Below are 21,351 nucleotides of genomic sequence, written 5' to 3'. Positions count from 1 at the left end.
GCCTAAGCCAGCAGGGCGTTATCTCCCGAGGGGTCCCAGACTGCGAGAGGGCACAGGCCAGGCTGAGGGACCCCTCTCCCCAACCTGAGTTCACAAATTTTTGTGCACCAGGCCTCTAGTGTATTATAATTTCTTATATTTTCTGTTCTCTTCAAAATCAGGTCTTTTAAAATTACAGGTTTTAATTCAGTGAACTGATTTTACAAGTACTATTTAGTAACTAAGTAAGAAAGCTATTACACACTATCAATATTTTCTTCTTGTCAATCAATGAGTACATTTTTGAACTCTTGCTAAACATTCGTATGGTACACAGTATAACCATTGAATGAGGTATGTGATGTGCTTTTATACTGTAACACTTTTAAAAATCATAAAATGTTATTAATAAAACATTAAATTTTCCCAATTCTGACAATCTCTCCAATGCAGTGCTTCTTGCTGAGTAGAATATCAGGGGCAGTACCTCAGTGGTTTTTTACATAAGCCTCGCCTACCTCCCCATGCCCTGCAATGCCTTTCTATTTGTAAGAGGCTGCCCTCGGAGCTCTGGAACAAGCCACGCAGATAAATATTGTCTTCATGTCTAAAGATAGTGCTTCAAGCCCAGCTGGCGTGGCTCACCGGTTGAGCATCTACCTCTGAACCAGGAGGTCACGGTTGGATTCCCAGTCAGGGCACATATCCTGGGTTGCGGGCTCTATCCCCCCAATCTGGGGGCTTGCAGGAGGCATCTGATCAATGATTTTCTCTCATCATTGATGTCTCTATCTCTCTCTTTACCTCTCTCTTCCTCTCTAAAATCAATAAAAATATATTTTAAAAAATAATAATAAAATAAAGGTAGTTCTTCCATTTCCACTGAACTCGTAGGAAGGTTGGGGAAATTCCAGGTTTCCTTTGGAAGATCAAAAATTTGTTTTATAGATCAGAGTCGACCTGGGCATTATCAGACTAAAGCAGTAATCCTGAACCTTCTCCATAGCTCAGGTGCTCCTAAGATTGTTCTGCCCCTGTCCCCCACTAACCTATGGCTTATTCAGGGGAGTCCAGATCCGCTAGGAGTGAACGCATTCTGCCCAAGCAAGTAGATCCTATCAAGTGCCTGCTTGTCAGGGTATATGCCACTTGATGTTGATGAGTTACACCTGATTCTTCTTTTCTGTGCCTCTAGATTTTGTTTTAAGCAGTGCCTCTCTGCTTTGGGACAGATTAGAAATAAATGCTACTTAAAAATAACTAAAATATAATCTTTACACCTTACAATCTTTATGATCTGTAAATGTCAGAGGGATGAGATTTTTCTTATTGGTAAAAGTTTCCTTAATATTCTCAGCTCAATTAATGGCCTTTCCTATGGAAATAGGAGATGTGAAAAGTCACTTTATCAGCACAGAGAAACATAAGAAATCCTGACTAGTTAGGGCTGTTTTACCGGAAGAAAATTAAAAAGATTCGAGGGATGGGAATGTTAGAGAATGAAAAATGTAGAAAATCACCAAGTAGCTAACAACAAAAACAATAGAAATGATCATATTCACTAATTAACAACAGAAAGAAAAAATAGCATGGCCACTAACATTTCAGGTTCCATGTTGGCCGGATGGCTTAGTTATTTGTAGCATCATTATGATACACCAAGGTTGCAGGTTTGATCCCTTATCAAGACACACATAAGAGTTAACCAATGAATGCATAAGTAGGAGGGACAACAAATCAATCTGTCTCTCTCTCTTTCTCTAAAATTAATTTAAAAAATTTAGGTTCCTATCTCTCTACAGGTGTCTGTCAGGGATGGATGATCAGGGCTGAAACCACTGGCTGAAGGAAAGGGAGTTCAATGTTTCTGTGCAAGTAACCAGGAAAAGGGGATCCAGTGTGGCCGTGCCGGAGACCTCAGGGATCAGGGCCACCAAAGCTCCAATGCACTCATTCAATACACGTTACCGGCACTGCCATGGGCAAGCCACACTGCTAGGCTTCAGGGACACAAGGGCAGAGCCCTGTGCCAATGAGGAGTGTGGCAGTGGAAAATTTCAAGGCATAACTATAGACTAACTACAGGGATATGTGCAGTTTATGATGGGGACGGTATTCAGAACATAGAGAGGGGCCAGAGACAGGTACCAGGAGAGAGAGTGGATGCCTAAGCTGGCTTTCAAAGAAGCACTGAGATCTTCCTCTAGGAAGAGTCAGGCCTATCCTGGAAGAGCAAGTTCACAAATGCAAACAGACAGTGCCCGTACCTGGAATGGAGGGCGGCTTGAACAAGAATCACCCACTGTCTCTGGCTTCTAGAGGCCTAGAGTCATTCCTTCTTTGACTTTATCGCCAATGCTCTTGTTATTTATGCAGCTTGCACGGAGTCCACAAAATGGGGATTTTTCAAACTAATATAACTATATATATATTAGTATATATGCATATATACACACTATATATATACAGACTATATAGTGCATATATATATTTTTTCACACCATATATATTCAGAATTATATATATATATATATTCAACATTTTCCCTATAATCTTGAGCTAAATTTGCTAGGAAGTTTAATATTTTGTCTGCATTTAGATATAGTTGAGATCTAGTCACAGGCATGGTGGATAATAAAAGGGGCTGGAGAAACTTATGCCTGCAGAAGCCAAGTCCTGAGCCCCTGGCCTGGCAGACTGCCCCTTGGAGATGATCGAACGAGTAACCATTTCACCTGATTAGAACTGTGCACACGAGCTCGCCTGCTCCAGGTGAGGACTGAAATGCTGGTTACTCCATGAATACCAACATGTTGGAGCCACTCTGAATCTACTTTTGAACAGTGCCCTGATTCCAGTGGACACTTATGGCTGATAAGGAGGGTGAAGCAATAAATCATAGATGTCTACTGAGTTTCTTTCATTAGCAAAGTCAGCCCAATTTGACCTTCAGCTGCAAAAGTATCATTACTTATCTTAGATCCTGGGGAGAATTTCTGGGTCACTGAACAATTCTTTAACTTCAACTAAACAATATTGCTTCTCTACTAATTACTATAAATAAGCAAATTATCCATTCTGTATTTAGACTAAAGGTGAGATAGGTTATTTTTACTCCTGCATGTGAACTCTAGGTAGCTCGGTCTCTGAGCTTGCTCCAGCCCAGTCCTCATAGATTAGATGCAACTCCTCTTGCTCAATGGAGAACAGATTCCTGTCACTAAGCAGGAAAAGAAATATGCTAGTCACAGTCAGGAAAACTATGTTGTGAATTCCGCCCTTTACTCGTGTAAAAAAACAAAACAAAACACACAGTGATGATCACTTTGGTGGTAAAACAATTTGGCATTTCCTCTGTACTTGAGCCTGAATACATACAAAGTTGTGCTATTATACAGTGTACCCTGAATTTCAGAATTAAATATCAACAGTCTAGAGCTTGTTCCTCAGAACAAAACATACATAATTTCTTTTAGTTTTAAAATAGAATATGTTTATGTATATTTTAATATATTTTTTTTATTGATTTCAGAGAGGAAGGGAGAAGGAGCGAGAGGTAGAAACATCAATGATGAGAGAGAATCATTGATTGGCTGCCTCCTACACTTCCCACACTGAGAATCAAGGCTGCAACCCGGGCATGTGCCCTTGCCTGGAATCAAACCTGGGACCCTTAAGTCCACAGGCCTAAGCTCTATCCATTGAGCCAAACCGGCTAGGGCTGTTTGTATTTTTAATATCAATGAACATGTCATATATGAAGTTTCATGCTATGAAAAAAATTTTTCCTATATTATTGTTTCAAAATACCAATTCAACAAATGAAATCTATTTCTTAGCAATTTAGAAAATTCTTCAGACTAATGGAAAACATTGTCTATATTAAGTAAAAAAATAGAGTTAAAAGTGTCAGCTAATTTAAATAGTGCTTTCCTGCCACCTCTGTTCTCAGTCCTTTGAACAGGTAGCATCTTAAATAATAGACAAATGAATGTGTTGAAATAATATCTATCTAACTTATTTCTCATGATAAAGAGAGAAAGGTAAAGACTTCAAAGAGCCCCGCTTGCTTTCTGTGCATGGAGGACTTGGGCACCGGAGGGCTCAACTGCAAGTGTTCAGTCTATCAGAGCTTTGTTAGGTGCCCGGCCGGCAGCCTGCAGAATACACTAACTAGCGCACACCCAGACTCTAGGTGTTGATTAGACATTTCTGCTCAAAATGAGAATCACCAAACATACTACAGCGACACTGGCCCTATTTCACTCTAGATATAGTAAATGAATTCTGTAGGGACTCAGAGATTCACAAAATTTACATGTAAGTTAAAATGTACAAGTCGAAAAAAGGCAAAGCAACATAAATGAACTAAAATAAAAAAGAAAATTCAGTGACTAGAAATTCATTTTTAGCCTAGCTGTCAATAGGTTTATACCAATGTCGATATGTTAAATTAAAAAGCAGATGAAGACTCTCCTACTGATTATTAGTCAAGATCTATTAATATGCCTTGATGACATGTCCCTCTTTAATAGTTTGCAATTATGGATTCCCGTCTACTCTGATGGAACCATGAAGCATAATAGATTTCCATCCTGGAATCTTTGTAAAATGTGTTTTCAAGATTCCTTTGTTTTCCAATAACAATGCTCCTTGCCCAAAGGTCTTAGCTTTCTAATGTGTTAAGGAAACTCCTCAGTAAATGCTATTTTAATACAATGAAAGAAGAGATGCCATGGCTTATGCATGCACATGACCTCCTGGGAGTAATAAAATACACAACGGAATAGTAGTTTGTGTGGTTGAGCCCCATGTGTAAATATTTACACTGTTGGAAAAGCTTGGATCAGATGGGTGGGGATTGCCTTCTCTTCCTTCTGTGAAGGTTTTAGGTTTGGTCCCGGCTGAAAGTTTGAGAGGCATTATTGTAGACAAATTACCAACACAGGGTAAATGGTACATATTCAGCTCAGGAAATCCTTGGCTATTGTCCCCACCATGCCCCGGGATCACCACCACTCCCATCCCAGATCGTCTCTTTGCCAAGACCAAACACACATACCCATAGACACCAGTTATTGTGTGCTTTCACAGGTCAGACATTCTCCCCATTTATGTGAAGTACATTGTAAACATTGCCTTTTCTCTTTCTTACACTATCCCAAATATTTTACTCCTCTTCCTCTCACCACAGCATTTCTGATTATTCTGCTAGGTCCCTCTCTGCAAGGCTCCTCACGTCTAAGTAAAAGGCTAAACTCCAAAACTGGAGAATGAGTAAGCTTGGGGGGAGGGTTCACATCTCTTGATCTTTTGGGGAGAGCCTTGTGCCCAGCAGAAATGGCACCCTGACTTCTGGAACTCTTAGAATAGCATCATCTCTTTACTTTATTCAAAGCAAAGATTTTGCTCCACTTTTATCAGCGTTCTTCATCCTTGGGAGGATGTATACCATTGAAGTTTAGCAACTCAACATACAACACACACAGGGCAACTGATGTTTGAAACAAAAGGACGCAACTTAAGAAAAGTTGGAGACAGAGATGGAGACGCATAGCTATACATAGGAAACAGACACAAAAATGTTCACAGTGGTTTTCCTTAGAGCAGAGAAAAGTAGGTGGTTTAAATTCTCTTTCTGGTGCTTTGTTTATTTCCTACAAAACAAAGATGTTTCTTCTGCAGGCAGGTAAGTCCTGTGAACGGCTGTTTTGTTTCACACATGGGAGTAGAGGGTGGGGAAGGTACCACAGCTGTGAAGATATGAAGATATTCCAGAGAAATTATTTCTAGATGAAAAAAAAAATGTACCTGGTGCAAGACAAAAAAAATCATATGAGAAAGGAGGTTAGAAGGCAGTCTGGTTTTTGGACTCCTGTTCGTTGCATTTCTGTTGTTTTGGAAGTCTGCTCAAGAGTAAGGAGTAGTTTTGCATTGAGTTTTAAGATCCAGGCCCCATTTCCATGCAAGTGTGCATGTGGCTGCCTGTGAGTAATGATACACATGCACTGACCTCATGGGCCGAGAGAGAGAATCAGCGGCCTGCTCCTTTCAGCATGGCAGCCCTTGCAGAAGGTGTCGGTAAACACGGCATTCTCATTATAATCACGCACTAGCATCGCCAAGCAGCCTACCTTAGTGAAAAGCAAAGGGTTTTGGCCATGGATAAAATAGGTTTAAATCCAGGCCTTTTTTATGATTCTGTTTAAAAACCTGTTGTTTTACAAACTCTAAAATGGGAATAGTGCTGGGATTATGTATGTAAAGTGGCTGATTTAAAAGGGCTCAAAATGGGCATAATTTTTATTATCGTCATTAGTTATTCTGGGTATGAAATCTCAGTGAATAATTAAGATCATTTTCCTTGATCAAAATGGCATTTGTTGTGGGATAATTGTTGCAGAGCAGACTCTGTGTACAGCACGAAGCAGAGCATTTCAAAGTTCCACCGGCAAGGCAGCTGTCTGGAGACATAAGTTTTCCTACTTTTGTCTGTTTGACATTTTACTATTCCTCAGGGAGGAGATACCTCACCAGGGACCCCATTGTTCCTGGGAATGCAGTTTCTAGTGGGGGTTTTTAGGAATTCAAGGATCAGCCATGTTATACAAAGCCCAACATCAACAACAGGAGTTAGGTCTACACACAGAGTCCCGAAAAATAAGATTTACCCCCTTCAGCCCCTGGTGTGTTTCTCATCATGTGGTTCACCTCATGCTTCCTGACCCAGCTCCTTTTGGTAAATATGAGAAAGTAAAAGCATAAAACAAAATTAGCCGTTTCCCCTCCTGCTTAAACTCTCTTGCCCCCTTACACAGCACAGCAACATCTCCGTGTGAGGCCCCAGACAGTTTGGTTCAATGGATAGAATGTCTCCCGCAGACTGAAGGGTTGCAGGTTCAGTTATGCTCACGGGCATGGACCTTAGCTGCAGGCTTGATCCCTGGCCCAGGTTGGGGCACCTGCGGGAAACAACCAATTGATGCTTCTCTCTCACATCAATGTTTCTCTCTCTTCCTCCCCCCCTCCCTTACACTCTCTTTAAGAATCAATGGAAAAAAATGTCCTCAGTTGAGGATTAACAACAACAAAATCTCTGGGTGAGGGACACACTAGCTTAGTTTGTGGACCCAGAGGCTTTCCGAGGGCTCCTGGGACATAGGTGTCCCACGCTCAGGTTAGCGTGAGCCTTTCCTTAGGTGGTGCGGGTGATGCGTGTGATTCACAAGTCTGCCCAGGTGGGAAGGCTGTGTATACAATGAAAACCAGCAGACAGGAGTGGCTATGCCCCCTGCTTTCATATAATAAACACTTTTGTGCAGTTCTGATCTATGAACGGGGAATAACCATGACTACTTCATATATTTACCCTCTTCAATATATGCCTTAATCTATGCATTGTACTTAGAATATCTAGCAAATAGTAGGTGGTGCATAGATTTTGATTCCTATTTCTCAATTTTTTCAATATCCTGCCATTGAATTATTAAGTTTAGAAGAATTTCAAGAGATCTCATGGTAGGTAATATGTTTCTCATCAGGGACAATTAAATTTTAACTAGATTCCAATTCTCTTTTGAAACTCTTAATATCATTTATCTTTGTCTATTAATAATGGTTATTTTAATGTTCCTGCCAGCTAACTCCAATATCCATATAATCTGTGGGTTTGCTTTTTTTTTTTTTTTTAAATCTTTACTATCGGTCTACATGATTATCCCAGAAGGAGTTATGCTTTGCTCTGTTAGACACAGAACTTAGACCCTTCAATCCCAAAGACTGAGTCTGGTCTGGAATCAGTTGAAGATTCATTAAACTCAGTTTCCATTTGTTTCATCCCCATTCCTTAGATATGGCTTCCTGGGTCTTTGATTGAGAGTCTGGTGTATCTTTGTCCACTGAGCCCTGAAAGACTACAGGAGATTGTTATGCCCTTCAGAGGTTTTAGTTTAGCAATTTAGCATCATACCCCACACAGCTTCAGATACGGGGAAAATCTTGACGGGGAGCCTGGTGCGTACTTGTGGCAGGTCAGCTTTACTGGGGTCTTATTTTCCAATCACTGCAGCACTGCGGGACCATCCCTCAGCCTCCTATTCCACCCCGAGGGCCCAGTAACTATTTCCTGGGAAAACGGGCTTTGTGTTTGCAGGTCCTTTAGAGTCCTAGCCATCACATCCAAAGCTCTATTGTTTTCTCTTTCCCCCAGTGGAGAATGTTTGCCTAGGCCAAGCCCTATCCTTGCCCTAGACCTTAATTCCGCAAACGCCCTTAGGAAAAATGAAAATATCTATAAACTCTCAGCTCACCTAATAAAGCCTCCTCCTCCTGGGATTTCATTTCCCCTAAGTCCTTGTTGCTTCCATAGCTTCCCATTCTCTTTAAAAATATGATTTTACTGTAATGCGTCCATGTATTTCCTAGTTGTCGTGCAAGCTTAATATATCTTAGCCAGAAAAGGAAATCTCAAAGATAAATAAATTTACATTTTAGATAAGGTGTCACTTTTGAAAACTACATAATTGGAGCACATAATTATGTGCTGGTTTGCCTGTCTAGCAGCTCTTTATAAGGATGGTCTCTAAAACGTGTGTTCTTCCTGCACAGACGCAAGGAAGCCTAACAAAGCGGATGTAGAACTGAGCTGCTTGTGGACTTACAGACTGAACTTTGGTCAAACATTTATTCTTACCAGAGCAATGTTCTTAGTAGTGACCACGAAGGAATTCAGAAGCTTGGACCCTTGGGGTCCTGAGTTGGGGTGATAACACAAGCAAAGCAGATTATTCAAAGATATTCAAGGTAGGTTTGTAATGCTCTGTTATTAGTCATCCAGCAATGTTACACGTTAAATACATTTCAACTCTCAGTTTTACTACCCATGGGCATCATTGCTAAGCGCTGATTTTTTATTATATTAAGTCTAGAGGTAGATTGATTTCAAAATAGAGGAGCACCAAATGGGAGCTGATCCTCTCACAACTTCATTCTGCTGCTTGATTAACAACTATAGTTGCCTCCTCCTCCCTACAAAAATAAAGGTACCTGCCTCATGGGATTGTTGATAACTGAATTAGTTTACAAAAAAAATGCTTAGAACTGTCCCTACTAAATGGCAACTTGGACTTGCTGTCATTATTATCATTAACATTTTCATCATCAAAAGTTAAAGTGAAATAATCTCCAGAATTTGATTCAGCAGGTCAACAGACTTGAGCTTTGACCTACACTTCTCCATGGGTTAACTTTAGCAAGTCCTTTAATCATATCCCTTTATATTATCATCAGGGAAAGGCATACAATAATTTATCATTTATTATCATTTCCACAATAAAATAATGGGCATTTCTACAATGGAAAGTTGATATGCTAGTTAAAATGCTGCTAAATGGATTTGTCTTTTTAAAAAAAATATTTTATTGTTTTTTTACAGAGAGGAAGGGAGAGGGATAGAGAGATAGAAACATTGATGAGAGAGAAACATCGATCAGCTGCCTCCTGCACACTCCCCACTGGGGATGTGCCTGCAACCAAGGTACATGCCCTTGACCGGAATCGAACCTGGGACCCTTCAGTCCGCAAGGCGACGCTCTATCCACTGAGCCAAACCGGTTAGGGCATGGATTTGTCTTTTAAGGTCTGGTGATTTTTCTCTATTTACCCACAATGAAATGTTCATTTACAGTAGAGAGAGCCCTAAATCTACTGGTAGGATGAGTTATAGACATCAGACATGGCAAAGGACCACACAAATTTCTTTATCAAAATATCACCAACTTCAGAGCTTGTCCTCTGTTGAAAGGAGAATTGGAGCAATTGAAAATAGAACAGGAGCTGTTGAAATGACAATTGTTGTAGTCTCAGTGATAATACGCAAGTATTACACTTCGAGTGCCCAATTATTTTCTATAAACTTTGACAAATAATTCATAAAAATAAACTTGGTGGCTGATGTTGTCGCTTCAGTTTCTAGACATAGTCTAGACGAATGCTTTCTTAAACTGTTGAATGAGGAATAATATACTTTGAAGTCCTAGTGTTCTCTAAAGTCCAATAGAAAGAGAATATACGGCAGTACAAAGCCTGTGACCGTTAGTGTCAATGGCTTATTCTAGCAATGGAACTGTCTATCCATGGTAGCAAACAGTGGCGCCTTTGAAGGACAAACGATGCATCTATTTACTGGTAGACTGACAGATAGAAGATGCCTTTACCTTTCCTCCAACATACGCAGAGAAGATAAAAGAATCAGACAAATGAGGTAGTATCTATATTATCTGGCTCAGAGGTGATTTTATCTGGTTCATAGGTGTACACCTGCATAGCTGAGTTAAAAACAATACATATATCGAGTGGACAATCTCATTGAGGTGAAGCATTCATACCCAATTCTTCTGAATTCAATCCACTTCAAGCATAATACTGAGGACTGCAACCATCTTCAGTGACAAACCTCACCATATACATTAATGTGAATTTACTTTCCATGAATATCTGGGCTCTACCTGATTATGCTTTGTTTCAGGAACTTACTAAAATTCTATTTAGCTCTACTGTCCATAGACCTAAGCTGAAGATAACAAATAAGAATGGAGGGAGTTATTGTACAATTTAAAGGTCTTCAAACACAAACGGAAATAATTAATTATGCATGAAAATGAAAGTTCACCTTTATATTATACAGTTTAAAGGTCTTCAAACAAAAAGGCAAATAGTAATTAATTGTACATGAAAATGAAAGTTCATCTTCCTTTTATAACTACTTAAAAATAAACTAAAGACTTCAAACCTGGTCCATATGAATTCAAAAGTACATATGATTAAATGACTTTCAAGTCAGGAACCTGTGTCAAAACATGAGTTACACCTAGAATCCCAATTCACATTTCCATTGTTCTTATTAAAAGTCACTTTATGAAAGGAAATTAAAGATGTGTATTATTTCAGTCCTTTCCATTAAGGGTAATGGTATCTATCAAATGATTTTAAATGTTTCAAAAAAGTTAGGTCTTTTAAAACAGACTCTTCTTTTTAATGCAGAGGTACTTCAAAGTTGTAAGTCAGAGAAAACTGTCTCAACAAAGGTCTGAAATGTAAGTGCGGTGATATATTTAAGGTGGCTGAGGATTAAAGATGGGGGAGGGGAGAACTTAAATTAAGACATGTAAGAAGTGTCGACACACTGAACAATCCACTTGCCCAAAGGTCCTCTCTACAAAACAATCCTGTTCTCTTAGTGTCCCAAAGCAGCAGGATGTGAAATGAAGCTCATCATATATGACTAAATAAGCATATATATATGCTTATTTAATATAAGCATAATATGTATATATGCATAATATGCAAATCGACCAGACGGTGGAATGCCCAATCACTATGACACACACTGACCACCAGGGGGCAGATGCTCAATGCAGAAGCTGCCCCCAGCCCACCTTTCGGTCCCTACCCCCAGGTGGCAGGCTCTAATCACCCAATTGGAATGGGGAACCAGGGATGGGTGGCAGCAGACATGGGCAGCACCAGGCCAAGGCAGGGGTGAGGGAGTAGGACCCTCATTGCCCCACCAGTTACCCCACACACAGAGGGCAACTGGTGTCCGTGGAAAATTGGCCCTGATCACAGGTGAGACCTAGGGACCCTACCCATGCACGAATTTCATGTCCTGGGCCTCTCATCGTCCTATATAATAAAAGCCCAGCAACTGAAAGGCAGAACAACCAGAATGATGGGTCAACCAGTCACTATGACATGCACTGACCACCAGGGGGCAGACGCTAAATGCAGGAGCTGCCCACTGGTGGTCAGTGCATTCCCATAGTGGGAGCAGCGGCTCAGAGGGTGGGTCCACAGCCACTCGGCTGACCGGGATGAGCAGCGCTCCCACAGCCAGCTGATCCCTGCAGGCCATGCCCCCCACCAGTGCACAAGGCCCATGCACAGGGCCTCTAGTTCTTGACAATATCCTTTGTCATTCATTGATTATTTCAGCTTTGCCTGTGGCTGTCCCTTTAATAATAATAAAAAAATCATTCAATGCTAAATAAGTTCATACAGTTATGACAAGTGATGGAACATGGATACATGAAATCCACAGTCAATACCAAAGTTTTAGGTTAATCAATATTTCAGCTTTCTGACTACCGAAAAGAGAAAGCTGACTTGGATTCTGTTTGTTCTTCATAACACTGTTCAGATTACATTCCGGGGGCTAACCAAGCGGCAGACAAAAAAAGAGAGTGAGAGATAAAGGGAGAAAGAGGAGAAGTGGATGGAGAGAGAGAGAGGGACATTGATCTTGGCTGTTCAGACTCCTGATCTAAAACCAGAATAATTTCATGAGTAAAATTATAATATGCCAAAACCTAGCGCTCATACGAAAGGAGCTATACAGTTAGCAAAGAACATCTATTTGTCCATGTGTTTTTGAGCCTGAGTAAGCCATACCGATAGATAATTGGATATGATTTTGAAAATTAATGAGTCAGAATCCCATCCTTTGTAATTAGGTCACCAAGAAGAAAATGACTTCATTCTTGTTCACTGTAACAGTAACCTTTTGCTTCCCCTTGATCCCAGAAGGCAACCAAATGATTCAACCTTCCTAAAATTTCACCTCCCCTCATCCATTATATCTTAACTTACACATTAAGATTTTAAAACCTCCATCTGGTGGACATAACTTGACCCCTTTTGATTTATAGGCAACCTGTTTTCACAGGTAAGCAAATATTTTTCCCTTTGACCACCTGGCTGGGGCGCGAACAGCTGAGGCAGGTCTGCTCTCTAGTGAGCTGCTACCCGATGTGCATGGGAGAGGGGGATGTGGGGTGATTTCAGGTCTAGGAAATTAGAGCTGAAGTTACTCCTGGAAACCGGAGGCTTAGGAAATGACTCCTTCTCCTTATCAGTTGGTAGATCTCAAACAATGGTCACATCAGCAGTGGGGGAGTCAGTCTCCTTGCCTGACTTGAGGGGGTAACAGTGCTCTGGGCTGTTAAGTGAAGGGTCCAAGGAAAAATTCCAATTATACTCAGAGGGTTAGATGGATGGTATTACAGGCCAGGGTGTCTCAAAGTGCAGCCCGCTAACCACTCGCTTTGGCAGCATCTGGAGTTGGGATGGAGAGGGTGTCTGTCGAGTAATGCAGCTTCTCCCTATTCTTGTCCTTCTGAAAGTGATTATATATATATATACAGGATGCCTCCTAAAAATGTATACACACTCCCACAGCTGGTAGCTCAATTTTGAAAATGAAATGTATTTAATAAACACTGCCTTATAGAATTATTCAAAGTGTGTGTATACAACTTTTAGAAATATAGATATAGATATAGATATATAGATATAGATAGATAGATAGATAGATAGATATGAGAAAGAGAGAGCGAGCACACACAACAGAGTATATTTGGGAAATGGGCATTTTGTCCTCCTTTCATGTGTATGATTAATTTTAATATAAACGTAGGACATAATTTTACTGACTCAGTGAGTAGTGACAATGTGAAACTTTATCTGAGCCCTGCAGTCCTGGAAATTAGTGAACGTTAAGATATCTCCCCATCCTTTTTCCCAAAAATATACCTGCACCCTTTGGTGTTCTCAGGAACGGTCTGCCTCCAGAGATACTTTGGCCTCACATCCGCCCATCCCTCTGTCCTCAGCAACGGGGACAGGACTCATCTCCGTGGCTCCCTGAAGGCACATGGAGGAGTTCCTTGTCCACCCACCTCTATAGAACCCCAGCTCTCTCCCTGTTGCAATAGCCTGAATGAAATCATCTCCTTCACTGTCCGATGCATTTCATCTTTCACAGCAGCATGATGAATCACTGTTCTTAACAAATACCTATTTGTAAGAGAACATGTGGATGATAAACTTACATGTGATAGAAAGTCATGGCAAATAGGGGCCCAGGAGCACAGTGCCTTTGAGTCGGTAATGCTTTGTTGTGCTCTAACTGTGCCATGTGCAGTCGGACTTGTCTTCTCGAAAGGCCATTTTGGGAAGAATCGCAAAGATGGTTTGAAGAAATGAGACACCTGACAGGCCACATGGCAAACTATTTGAATATCCAGACGAAGAGAATGAGATACCATGAAAGAGAAGCATAGAGACTTTGAGAGACATAGTTAAAAACTCCAGCTTTTTATAAGCCACTGAATGTGGGGATGAGAAAAGGAAAGGCCCAGGTGACCAGAATCTCATCTTCACAGTCACTGATTTGGATGGAGAATGCGGGAAGACCATGGGCCTTCGTGGGATGGACTTATGGACTTATTTTTAAGGCTATCTACCCCCAAGTGTTTAAAAACACAGTGATTTAATGTGCCATGAATATCAAGGATAATAAAATAAAATTTACAAAGTAAAACAGGTGAGCAAATTAGAATAATTGGAATATAAGTCTCAGAGAAACAACACAAAGCCCAGTGTGAGGTGATAAACGAAACACGGACGTCAGATCCTATCCATTTATCTCACAAATGGGTTTTCTGGCAGCCAGTGCAAAGCAGGGAACAGATCAGTGCGTGAGACGGATTTTCTTCTCAGGAGCAGGATAATTACCCGGGAAGCGAAGTACTGAGTGACTGAGAGGTTTCTTTCAAACATGTTGAGTTTGAAGCTATGAAGTAATTTAGACAGAATATTAGTTATAAAAAAACAGAGAATTTTGTTCAATTTAATAGTTTAACATGCTGACAACTTCTAATTGCCATGAGGATTGGATAAATGGAAGCCAGAATTCCTGTGTTATGACAGAGAGAACGGGCTGGAAAAAGAATATTTTTGAGTGCTGTACTTATTTTTAAAGTTGGCTTTACCAATTTATAGTTGAAGCAGATGATTTTTGAAACTTAAAAAAAAATCTTGGTTTCTATCTGATTACGTGTGTGTTTTTTAACTCCAGGAAATTGCCTAATAAAGTGGTTAGAATATAAATAAATAAAATAAAAAGATAATCAGAACATTGAGGTTTTATTTTCTTTTATGATTCCTGTTACACTCAAGGGTTACATAAAGGGCAAAATGTGGATTTAATCAATGTTTGGCAAGGAGCATGTGCAGGAGGTCATTCTAGTGGGCATATTAATCATTTTAAAGCTCCGAGTTTTATGAACCTCAATGTAGCATATTAGACTAAAAGGATTAACTCTGTCCTTATGAGGAAAGGAACTTTGTTTTACTGACAAACTGTAGCCGAACAGAAGAATAGACCTTTTCACTCTTACAGAGGAAAAATAAATTATTGTAACTTTTTGTGATAAATTGTCACGGAGGTCATATTTCCATCTATGAAATCCAATGCTTTTTTTAAAAAATCAGAATAATAGTTCTCTTAATTCCTTAACATTTATTTGCGGTAGAAGAAGGGAGAGAGTGAGAAAGACAGGTTAACTGTTCCATCGTGAACACATGCCATGCACCAGACAGGATGCAGGGAATGACACGGACGTTGGGGCTTTGAATGAACACGTCTAAGTGCTAAGGTTTCCATCATACGGAGGAGGAAACCCAAGCTCAAAGCGCTTCGGTACTTTGCTTTAGGTTCTACTGTTCACAATTTTAAGAACTGAAATTTCAACTCATGCCCCTAATCCCAAATCAGTGTCCTAGAAAAACATCGAAATGGCCCCCTTTCTTCCTTTTCTTTCCCAAATTACAAGATTGAAGATTTCATAGGAAAGGAACATTTTATCAATGCATGGTAATGCTAAAACAGCATCTTATCTTCAATAGAAAATATGACAAATCAAAATAAAAGCAAAGGCAGATGCGAAACTGATTATTTGACAAAAACTCTCTGAGTGCAAGTCACTTTTTTTTCAGGCCAAAAGAGTCTGGAGGTACAAAGACAGGACAAAATCCATACACTCAGTTTTGAGTGTAAAGTAAAATTGTCCTAGGTATAAAACTTTAAGGCACTATGTTATTTTCCACCACGATTATTCTGGCCCTGGCTGGTGTGGCTCAGTTGGTTGAGCATCATCCCTTACACAGAAGGTTGCAGGTTCGATTCCTGGTCAGGACATCTAAAAGCAATAATAAAGGAAAACAAACGTAATTTCTGCATGTGAAATTGAATATGATTTTTTATAAAATGTATGTATTAAACGTATTGTAAAATGTTTTTAACCCGGGAGGTGAGAGTTAGGTAGACTTTAGGAGCATGGGGTCAGGAGTCGGTGGGGTCTGATTGCCAGCTACAGTCCATCCCTTCCTGGTTGTATTACTCAAGCTTTAAGGGGCTTAACCGCAGGGGGAGAAAAAAGGAGACATATATAATACTCTTTGTAATACTTTAGGCAATAAAACAATTAAAAAAGGGGACTTAACTGTAACATGGCAGTAGGTGCTTACGTGAACCATGGAGGTAAGACAAGCACCTGCCCCTTACTGTAGTGATCAGCCTTTGGTGAGATGGTATGCTGCAATGTTTAGCAAAGGGCCCAGCCCGTGGGAGTCATTTCTAATGAGCGTCTAAAGGTTGTACTATTAGCAGTGTGGGGTCCAAAGGGAAAGTGTTTATTTGCCACTAGGATAAAATCAGGAGTCTGGGCTTCCTATTGTTGCTTTCATGTCCATTTTTCTCCTTATATCTCTGCCCACTCCTTCCCATATTTCTGAAGAATATCTAAATATGTATACAGCATACAAGGTAGCATTTAATATGAGAGTGAATATATGTGTGAGATATATTTTATATATGTATATTTAACTTCTATTAAAGTCCTATATTATCATTTATGTCCTAATCTACTTTGTCTTATGTTCCTGATTAGTTTCTACACTCTTGGAGGATAGGTGTTGAAATCATCTTATTTTGGGTAGAAGACTGAAGTTCTACCTAGAACAGTTCATTCATTTTTTAATTTGGGGAGTGTAGGTACATTCAAGTTGACTTCTTCTTTTTTTTTTAAGATTACAGCATGTGAACACAGAGCAGATCAATGGTAATAGGAAAATCTTTAAAAAGAAAAAGAAAGACTGCCATGTAACTATGTTGGCCTCACTTTCCTCTCACTTTTCTACTCTCTAGTTCTCCATCACCTCTCTCTCCCCCACTTCAAGGACCAGCACACCCAGACGGTGAAGTATTTTTAGCTTTTGAGAAAATGCTGCCATATTTGGAACTCATGGAGAAGAGACATTAGAACAACCAAGGTTCAGAAATTAAGTAAATTAAGTGATCAGTCACTCAGCTATCAAGATGTGGAGTCGCAATTAAATTCCTTAATAACTAAAAACGAGTTCACTCTTTATGCATTATTTTCTCTTAACAGTAATGATTCACATTGAAGATTCCATCTGTATTTTGAAAATAATGGGTGTCTTAGATTAATGACGTGATCTATGGGTGTTTTCTCCATTTCTCAGAGAAAGGGTGAGCAGGTACAAGCCTGGCCCCTCTACTCAAAGCCCGAGTCCCTGGTTTCTGAGAGGAGGCGACCCAAGGCCAGACACACACAAGTGGGCATTCAGTCAAACCAGCAGAGAATGATGGCAGCCCTTGTAAGGATGTTCGAACTGCACAGCTGTAACTTCTTAAATTCTATTTTTTCATACATCATAGATGTCTTAGATCAGGTTGAATTAATTTCATGATCCAGGGTCAACACAAATACAGATAAAAAATAAACTAGTGCTGAAACCGGTTTGGCTCAGTGGATAGAGCGTTGGCCTGCGGACTGAAAGGTCCCAGGTTTGATTCCGGTCAAGGGCATGTACCTGGGTTGCGCGCACTTCCCCAGTAGGAGATGTGCAGGAGGCAACTGATCGATGTTTCTCTCTCATCGATGTTTCTAACTCTCTATCCCTCTCCCTTCCTCTCTGTAAAAAATCAATAAAATATATTTAAAAAATAAAAATAAAAAAATAAACTAGCAAAAACACAAAAATAAATGCAGGAAATATCTTTTCATACATTCACCTTAACCTTCTAGACTACCCTTAAGGAACTGCTTGCTGTTCCTGATATATTAAGTGCCCGGAAAAGCTTCCAAGTCCTCATACAACAAATGGCATTCAAACTCAGATGCACCTCCTTCTCAGCTCATGCAGAGAAACTGACTACCTAGTAGCTTTCTATTTTCAAGGATCCCTCCATCAGTCTCTAGACCAGTGGTTCTCAACCTTCCTAATGCCGCGACAGTTCCTTTAATACAGTTCCTCATGTTGTGGTGACCCCCAACCATAAAATTATTTTCGTTGCTACTTCATAACTATAATTGTGCTACTGTTATGAATCATAATGTAAATATCTGATATTCAGGATGTATATAGGCGACCCCTGTGAAAGGGTTGTTCGACCCCCAAAGGGGTCACACGACTCACAGGTTGAGAACCGCTGCTCTAGACTATGTTGAGAAATATGGTAACTTGAGTAAAAGTAAGGTGCCTTAATGTTAGTCCTTCAAAGGTGGGGATGGGTCCTAGCAGACTCTGTTGCTTTAGCATTTCTTTCATCCTTTCTGCAGGGTTTGTCCTGCTCCCGCCACCAGCGGCCTGGCTTGGCACGTGACAGCAATCTTCTGCAAGCATCCAATAATACGCAGCCCGGCTTCATCTGCCTCATCTGCTTTCCTTTCTGTGGTCCAGGAAAGCACTTCATTGCTCCTTGGAAATACTTGCTTTGCTAACATCACATCCACAGCCCTCTGCCCTGCCTCTGTGCCTCCTGTGGGCACAGTACCTCGTGGCTCAGGTGTGAGGTGTCTATCGTGTGGTCCTTTAAAGGCATTCTAAATGACAATTACCCATACCATGCTCCCTGCTGACTAGGCACATGACCAGCTGAAGAAAAGAATGGAGTAACCCTCACAACCAAGCTAACAGCAGCCTAGGCAGGGGCCATGACCTCATGAAGTTCACCTAACCCATTGCAAGGGGCATCAGATGTCACAGACAGACCACACCTCCAAAATCCAGACAAAGTGGTCATTCAAGCCTAATAAAGACTTCTCAATGGGGTGTTAAGAGGGTGAGTTGTGAGTTTGTCAGTGATGGTTAGGCTAGCAGTGGTCAGCAAACTGAGGCTCGCGAGCCACATGTGGCTCTTTGGCCCCTTGAATGTGGCTCTTCCACAAAATACCACATGCAGGCGCGCATGTACAGTGTGATTGAAACTTCATGGCCCATGCACAGAAGTCGGTATTTTGTGGAAGAGCCACACTCAAGGGGACAAAAAGTCGCATGTGGCTCGCGAGCCGCAGTTTGCCGACCACTGGGCTAGGGGGTGCAGAGGAGGAGAGAGAATTCCGGGGATAATTGCCGAAGCCTAAGGGGCGGCAGAGCAAAAGCACGGGGTGTGTGGCTGGCAGTCCACTTTCCCCGACACGGTGCCCATATAAGAAAGTATCAAGTCTTCAGGACAGAATCATCCAGACCTGCCCTGCCCTGGCCTCACGCCCACTTCCACTGTGTCTCCCTTCTGCCCCTCTTACTGCTTCACCATCCCCTCCTGTCCCCTGTGCTGCCTGGGCCCCTTCCCCATGAACACCAGTCCTCTCCCGGGAACACACGGACCCCTTCCAGCGCCCAGCTATTGGACAGCTCAGGGCCAGGAGTCCCTGTCCCTACTCAGCTCCACACGAATCGCCCGCTGGCTCACACTTGCCAGCGCTGCTGGTGGGGGCAGATGCTGTCTGCCTGGGCGGCCTTAAGAAGAGCCCCCTCCTGCTCTTGCTTCCTGCGAAACAGGGAGCAGCTCCATCCAGGGCGGCAGTGACACAGGTAGGAATGCCTGTCCCCTGGGCTCTAGTCCATGCCTTCCACCGAGACCCACAGCTGGGGGTGGCTGAGTGTGCCTGCGAGAGTCCCCGGGGAATTATTCATGAGGTTGGACACAATCTCAGCCAAGTCATGCTTTGTCTCACTGTAGCCAAGCGTTTCTTTGAAAAAGTTCAGGTGCCGTAATTGCATTTGAAAGATACATAATGCATTGCCATCAGGCTCTGGTGAGGACGTTTGCTGAGGTGTGAACTGGCCATTTTGTTCCTTTCTCTTTTATCAATCGTTGCTTCAAGCCCCACAGTCTTCAGAAGACAAAAAGATGCCCCGCATATCAAAGGCTGGAAGTTTATTACTATACATTATGAATAATTTAATACAGTAACAAAATAACACACTGATAAAAGCCAACGTGTAATATTCCATTCATAGCTGACTTGATAATCAAAGTCATTGTAGGGGCTTGCTCTAATACTAATTTAAAATTTGCATTATAGCTCTCTGCCTTCCCCCACCACAAGCTCCTGTTTGACGAGGTGCACTGAACACCTTTAAAGGCCTTTACAATTGGGTTCAAAAGGACACTTTCACTATATGCAACGGAGGGAAAATAAGTCACAGATAAAGAGCTATTTTGCCTTAAATATTTCACCTTTCCTCATTCTATTGGCCTAGTATTTGAAATGCTACTGCCTATGGCTTTTCTGTAAAGTTCCACAATGCCCTACTGGCCTTGGAAAGCACAATGTAACATCATAGCACCATAAAAGAGTTATAATTAGGTCGTGGAGAACGGGCGATCTTCATGTATATATTTATTGCAAAACTGGTTGGTCACACTTTACAGACTGGAAACCACCCTCGATTGCAGTTTCCATTGAAGTACAGGTTACAATCCAAAGTGCTTTATCCTTCTCCACAAAGACTGTCTACTAGAGCGATGAGGCGGCTCTTCCAGCCCCTCTTAGATGGTTTGCTTCGTCTCTATAATCAGAGAAACACGCCCTTTACAATCTTTGGCAACAGGATATAATCCTGCTGGAGAAACCTGCACCGAGCCCCCTGTCATCTCGGAATGGGTTCTTAGATCACCGGCTTGCTTTGTTTTCTTGTTTTGTTTTCAAATCTTTGGTGTCTGTAATAGACAAGCAGGAAATGTTAAAGGTCACTTTTAGAGTGATAGAGATCCTTTGGATCCTTAAGAACTTAGCTAACATTTAACATATTAATTAATCATAAGGGACTAATTGAGGACTTAGAAAAAATATATATATTCCCCATAATCTTTCCTCAGACAGAATGTGCTTGATGGAGAGGCGAATCCTTGAGCTCTAATCAGCAGCCACACAAAACAAAGGCCAGAAAGGTTAAGAGACATTTTCCGAGACCAGTCTCACGGGATCACTTTGCAGGTGGAGGGGGAGTAGAGAGATTACAGAAAAAAAATTAGTTAACACCCTAAAATTTATTCATCTTCCCCTCTCTGGGCAGCTTCTGCAAGCCTGGCTTTCTGCTGGGAAATTGCTAGCACTTTGCAAAGGGGCCCAGGCCTTGTTATCTGATCAGCTTGCATTCTTATCTGAGGGTTTAAATCTGTACATCAGCCACTGACAGCATCCAGAACTGGGCCATCTTCGA

This window comes from Myotis davidii, unplaced genomic scaffold, assembly GCF_000327345.1.
Source record: "Myotis davidii unplaced genomic scaffold, ASM32734v1 scaffold184, whole genome shotgun sequence".
NCBI lineage: Eukaryota > Metazoa > Chordata > Mammalia > Chiroptera > Vespertilionidae > Myotis > Myotis davidii.
The sequence above is the reverse complement of the archived record's forward strand: the minus strand, read 5'-3'. Positions refer to the sequence as shown.